Here is a 6,704-nt window from a genome sequence, read left to right on the forward strand (position 1 = left end):
CATGCTTAGCATCCAAACACTAGAGGGAATAATACATGACAAGGCACTAAAAGTGCCACGAAAACCAAGGACTATTAGAACTAGGATCAATGTCTTATCAGGACCGGGGACTGCATGATCAGCCCCGTAAAAATAAGTTATACAAGTTAGCCACATATATTGGTAGTTTTATTTATTTAAGCAAATGAATGTTTATATAAATTTACTTTTAAAAATAGAGGGAATAAATCAAATTCCTTTTATTTTTATCTTATCTCTCGTCCGAATGATAAGTTAATTTATTTTATCGTTTAAAAGTTAACAAAAACTTCAATTGCTTGTGTCAGAATGAACAGGAGACGTCCTCTTCAGGAGCACTGCAAACATAAGGGCCCTCTCTTATGAAACCCTCCTAGTAAAGGGTAGATTCCGGAAGTGTTTATGCCCGGAATCAAAAGCTATCGGATGCGAAAATATTCCCGAAGCTTTGTCAACTAAATGAAAAGAAAATATTTTTTGCACAACACTTAAGCATAAAGTTTCTTTTATTAATTAAAGTGCCAAACTTAGTAAAAAGTGTTGGCGCAATTACAAAAGATAAAGAAAAAAAATATACATCAGCTTTTGCTGCCAGAACCCGAAGGGAGAGAAGAGTCTTCATTTTCTCTAGCAGGAGAAAGTTATTCCGATGCCGGTTCAAGGCCTTCATTTTCTTCGGTTCCCGAATAATCAAAGTTAGTATTCGAAGAATCAGATGCACCGGGCCAAACAGGAAGGTTCTCATGAGCGGTTGTCTCCAATTCTCGAGCGTTGGCAATGCGGTCATCAATATTGACAATGCTTTCTTTGGCCTCCTCCAGGGTCCTCCTCTTCGTATGATAAATGGCATAGATTTTCTCGAAGACGAGGGAATCTTCTTGGTACTGGAATTTTGCTCGGATCTTATCAATCTTTGATTGGAGCTTTTCATTTTCAGCTCTTATTGCGCTGATTTTGGAATCGAGCTCAACGTTGGTGGTTGAGTGAAGTCGATTCTTTTACATGACTCTTTTGAGTCTTTCTTCCATTATTGCTCTCCTCTCCTCGGCAGCATTGGCCTCCTCAGTTTTGGAGCTTATGTTAGCTTCCAAATTATTAACTTTCTCCATCAAAGCAAACTCGCTCTCGGCAGCAGCAGTCACGGTGTCATGTAGTTCGACCCATTTAGCCTTTGATTACTTAAGGTTTTCATGTAGCTAGGCAGCTTCCTAGTTGTGGGCCATTCTATCTTTCTCAGACTGTTGCAACCGGACCTCAAGATCATCCACTCGAGCAGTGTTTGCTTCCATCACTGGGAGGCGCTCGACAAATTGATTCCATTTATCCAAGAGCCGATCTCATTCCAAAACAAGCTCTTGCTTGTCCAAAATCAGCTTTTGTAAGCCCTCAGAAGAAAGAAGGTTGGCCTGCAAACAGGTCAGTAATAAGGTTATTAATGCAAAGTGTAAATTAAAAGGAGTTGGAAGAAAGTTAGATAGCTACATGTGCCAAATAGTGCATGCTATTGTTTATAAGGCACTCCGCAGAAAGAGAGTCCATTTTTCTCCAATCCTTTGTTGAGGCCAGCGGCTTCAGGTAATTGGAAAGCTCCACCGGCTTGGAAAGTATATGGAACTCCTTCAAAATCGAAATAATGACACTTCTCTTTACGTGAGGGTCTTGAGAGGGTGCCGAATAAGTATTTTCCAAGTTCACGTGGTCGGGAGGCCCTGGAGAGGAGGCATTACCTACTTGTTTGGATGGTGCCGGTGGAGAAGAAGCAACTGGTACCGGTGGAGAAGGAGCAGTTGGTCCAGATGGAGAAGAAACAGCTGGTGTAGAAGGAGTGGCAGTGCCATTGGCTCAGAAGTTGGTGGTGGAGGAAGGTCAGGGACTAAACCCCTTTGACATGAGCTGTCGACAGGGATCGGAAAAAAGGAACCGGCATTTTCAACAAAACTCATTTCCCCCTAGAGTGCCTGAACTTCTTCTGGCAGTGGATTTTGGAGCTCCCCCGGTTGAGCATCCGGTTAAGCTGATGAAGATCTTTTCCTTCTTTGAAGGGAGGCCTCGACTTCATCAGCCTCTTCTTCATCATCGAGGACTACCGTGGCCGGCTCAATTGATGTTCTTTTCACCCTCTTCTCCTGAGTCCCAGCCGAGGAGGTACGCTTCATCTTTGGTTTCTTATCTTTGGACTAGGGACTCCAAGAGGAGGCACCCTCACCAGAGGCACGAGTAGATCCACGAGCTCTGCTCCGGTTAAGGGCATGCTGCAAAACCCATTCAACTTCCTCCGGGTCATCGAGAGCCTCGATGTCGGGGCATACGACGGAACCCTTTGGAAGTCCTGTATGGAGCAAAAAGGTAGTTAACAGATTATTCCTAAGTTGTTAAGGTTAAAAGAGAGAAGAATTTTTTTCTTATCGTGATTCTTGGCTTTCCACCCATATTTGGGTGCCATTTCTTTTCACCGTCGGGATTCCGGAGTAGTACTGTGCCCATTGGGCCAAGTTCTTAACCCATGGTGGTTTCAAATGAGTATCTGGAATAAGAAAAATATAAAGTTAGCAAAGAAGGAAGGTCTTTTTAAAACATGGAAAGAAAAAGATACCCGAAGACTTATGGAAAAGATTCCATGATTCAGGAAAAGCAGGTGTTGTGGTCAGGAGGATGTCCCTGGTAGCAATGAAAATGAACCGTTCCATCCATCCACTGTTGTTGTTGTCATCAACGCTGGTAAGGAGGATGTGATGACCACACTTGCTAAGGTTTAGCACACCCCCACGGAAAATCTTTAGGGAGTAGAGGTTCATTATATGCACGAGAGTTAGGGTTTCCTCGGTCTTAGCGCATAATTGGTGGATGCAGGCCACCGTGCACCATATGGATGGACATACTTATGCCAAGTAGACTTGGTATCGGTGGCAGAACTCTAAAATTGTTGGGTCAATTCCCTTACTCGCTCCCAAGGTGAAGGGACCCAAAGTGAAGGGGTATGTATAAATATACATGAACCCTGGCTTGGAGTAGGTAACTCGCTCTACCACATCAGGGGTGAGGATTTCGACATTTTCCCAGTTACAATCCTCTTTCACAATAGGGATGCTAGGAGGACGAATGGAAGAAGGGTATCTATGAACAGGCTAGAACCTGTCACTTTTAGAATTTGGAGGTGGTTTGTGTTCTTGAAGATCAGATGTCGTGCTAAGGTGAAGTGGTATAATGGTGTTTATGGTGGGAGGTTCAAACTCGACGTCAACCTATTTGGTTCTGTTGTTCTTTGGTCCTCCACCGAAGAGAAGGCCATAGTTTCTGGAGATAGCAGTATAAGAAGACATGGCAATAAGAAATCTGTGAAGAAAATTTTTACTGATAAGGCTGAAGTTCTGAAGCAGTAATCTAAGGAAAGTTGGAGAAGAAAAGGAAGTTGAAAAAGTAAAGAGTTAAAATGAGGAGTAGTGGAGAAGTTATAGACGGCAAGATCATGGTCATGATTACTTCGAAAACTGGAAAAACTATTTGTTGAATAACGGAGCAATACATGCTCGGGTCATTAATACGAGAAGACGTGTGTCACCACCCCAATTTTCCACCTTAGGATGTCGTGATGGAATCTAGTCTCTAAGACTAGGTAAGCCTAACTTTTAATAATAACTTAACTGAAATAACCAAACGGAGATACTAAAGTAAAACAGATATACTCATATTAACTTCCAAAATATAACCTCAATAACATAATTCCCAAAACTGGTGGAACTAAGTCATAAGCTCTACAGAATTTTCTAAAACTGAGAAAATAATGGAAGGTGAGTCTGAGGCCTGCGGACACCGAGCAGGTATACCTTAAAGTCTATGGAAAGCAGCTAACAAGTCAATCATTAATGTCCAGCACGGGTAGACATACCTGGATCTGCACAAAAAGATGTGCAGAAGCGTAGTATGAGTACACCACAATGGTACCCAGTAAGTATCAAGCCTAACCTCGGTAGAGTAGTGACGAGGCCAGGTCAAGACACCTACTAGGACATGATAACAAAATAAAAATATAATAACGAAAAGTGATGGAAAACGGATAAATGAATGATAGCGAAGCAATTTAGTAACGTAAACTAATAACAGAATTATAAGCATAAAGATAACAAGAAGGAAGAAATTAATGAGAACCACAAATAATCAAATACGGACAAAACTGGTAAGACAAGGAAGAAATGAAAGCAACAAGATCTATTCAACCAATAACTCTGTTCAATATGAAATGCACAATAAGAATCACAACCGAGGTACCGCCTCGTATTCACATTTCACATTTTCAATCATAATCTTTCCTTATACCGCCGCGTGAGCCTTACATTTAGATAGTTTGAAAACATTTTTCCCAAAATAGCTACACGCACTTTAGCCTACCTTATGTCACGGTGTGGCTTCAAGTAATTCCCTTACTAGCAACACGCACATAAATCCCACCTTATGCCGCCGCATGCACATTAACCCATATCCTTATACCGTATGCACATTAATATCACAACACAATAACAACTCACACCGCAAGTGCCCATATGCCACAACTTGCCAAAAATCAATAATATCAATGTTTCCATTATAAATAGTCCATGGCTCAACCACAATATACACAAGAATCTCAACAATAATAAAATGAATGTGAATTGCTCAACATGAAAGATATCTCAAATATTAACACTTCACCCAATGTGATAACGGCTTTCACAACTTCAACACCAATAACTCAACAAGAAGATATTTTACAAAATAACAACTTCAAGTAAAAATAAGTCAACAATTAAAGATGCAACAAGGCAATGAGGAAGGCAATAACTTCAACTAAAGCATATAAGAGCTACATAATAAGTAAGATGTACGACAAGTTTTAACAATATCAAATGAAGCATATAAGGGTAGTTCAACACATGTAGTAGTTGATTAACAATGAGGATTATAACATGTTATGATAATTCAATTAAAGGCATGGAAAGAGTCAAAATAATCTAAACCGGTCAAATACCACATATAACTCGTGTACCCACTCGTCACCTTGCGTACACGACTTTCACATAACACAAACAGCACAACAATCCCAAATCTGAAGGGGTAGTTTCCCCACACAAAGTTAGGCAAGATACTTGCCTCAACTAGGCCAACTCAATCCTCAAAAATAGCTTTTCCCCTAAAATTCGCCTCCACACGGCTCAAATCTAACCAAAAGTGACTTAATATCATCAACCAATGCAAGAAAAAACAATTACAATAGATAAAGCTTTGTTCTTTACAAAATTCCCAAAGAGTCAATAAAAGTCAACCCCAAGCTCGCCCGGTCAACACCTGGGTCCAAGGATAAATTCCGACTATCCATAACCCCACGAGTCCATATATGTGTTTTGTTTTTAAATCCGAGTCCAAATCGACTCTCAAAACTCAATTCTTCATTTTTCAAAAACTTGACAAAATTTTTCAAATTTTCACTTTGATTCACATAAATTTGATGTTAAATCAAAGATATATTCATGAAATATAGTTGGAAGTTGATTAGAATCACTTACCCAAAGTTTGTAGATAAAAATTCCCTCTCCAAATTGCCTCTTACTGAGCCTAGGGTTCTAAAATATGATAAAATGATATGAAATCCCGACTTTCTAACCTTTTGTCCAGTTGCAGATATCGCATTTGCGACACAGGGTTCGCAACTGCAAAGAAAGGCCCGCAATTGTGGCCACTGATACACTGAGGAAATGTCGCAATTGCGACTCAGACTTCGCAAATGCGAAGACTGTCCTCCTCGCAAATGCGAGTTGTCCTACCCAGGCCCATACTTCGTAAATGTGAACTAGGCATCACATTTGTGATACCTGTCCCTCCCCTGCCATGTTCGCAATTGCGATGTTGGTGCTCGCAATTGCGACATCAGAGCAACAGCACACCAGATTTTCTATTTTCAGTCCAAAATATTCTGAAACTCATCTGAGCCCTCGGGGCTCCAAACCAAAAATCCACACAGGTCTAAAAATATCATACGAGCTTTCTCGCGCGGTCAAAACACAAAAATAATATCTAGAACTACGAATCTGACGCCAAAATGCATGAATTTCAAAGTAAACTTCAAGAACTTCTAGAATTGCCACCAAACATCTGAATCTTATCAAATCAACTCTAAATGATACCAAATTTTGCAGACAAGTTCTAAATAGCATAACGGACCTATTTCAAGTCGCAAAATCTAATTCCGAACCCGATAGCCAAAAGTCAACCTACTGTCAAACTTCTAAACCTCAAATTGTCAATTTTCGGGAAAACAACACAAATCAACCTACAGACCTCCGAATTCGTTTCCAGGCATACGCCCAAGTCCAAAGTCACGATACGAAGCTATCGAAGCCATCAAAACATTCCGGGATCGTTTTTATAAAAGACAGTTTGGTCAATATTTCTAACTTAAGCTTCTAAATCAAGAACCAAAAGGTCTAAATCAACCCAAAATCTTTCCGAAACGAAACCAATCAACCCCGCAAGTCATAAAACCTAAATTATACAAGTGTGAAGCATCAAAATGGAACACGGGTCGTAAATACACAAAACGACCAGTCGGGTCATTACAACATACGTTCTTTTAAGTGTCATAGTCCATTCAGGAACTTTCCCGCCAAGAAAGGATCTCTTATCTACTTCCCAGTAATACTAAGTTGCGTCACCAA

The sequence above is a fragment of the Nicotiana tabacum genome, chromosome 15 (genome assembly GCF_000715075.1).
Source record: "Nicotiana tabacum cultivar K326 chromosome 15, ASM71507v2, whole genome shotgun sequence".
Taxonomy (NCBI): domain Eukaryota; kingdom Viridiplantae; phylum Streptophyta; class Magnoliopsida; order Solanales; family Solanaceae; genus Nicotiana; species Nicotiana tabacum.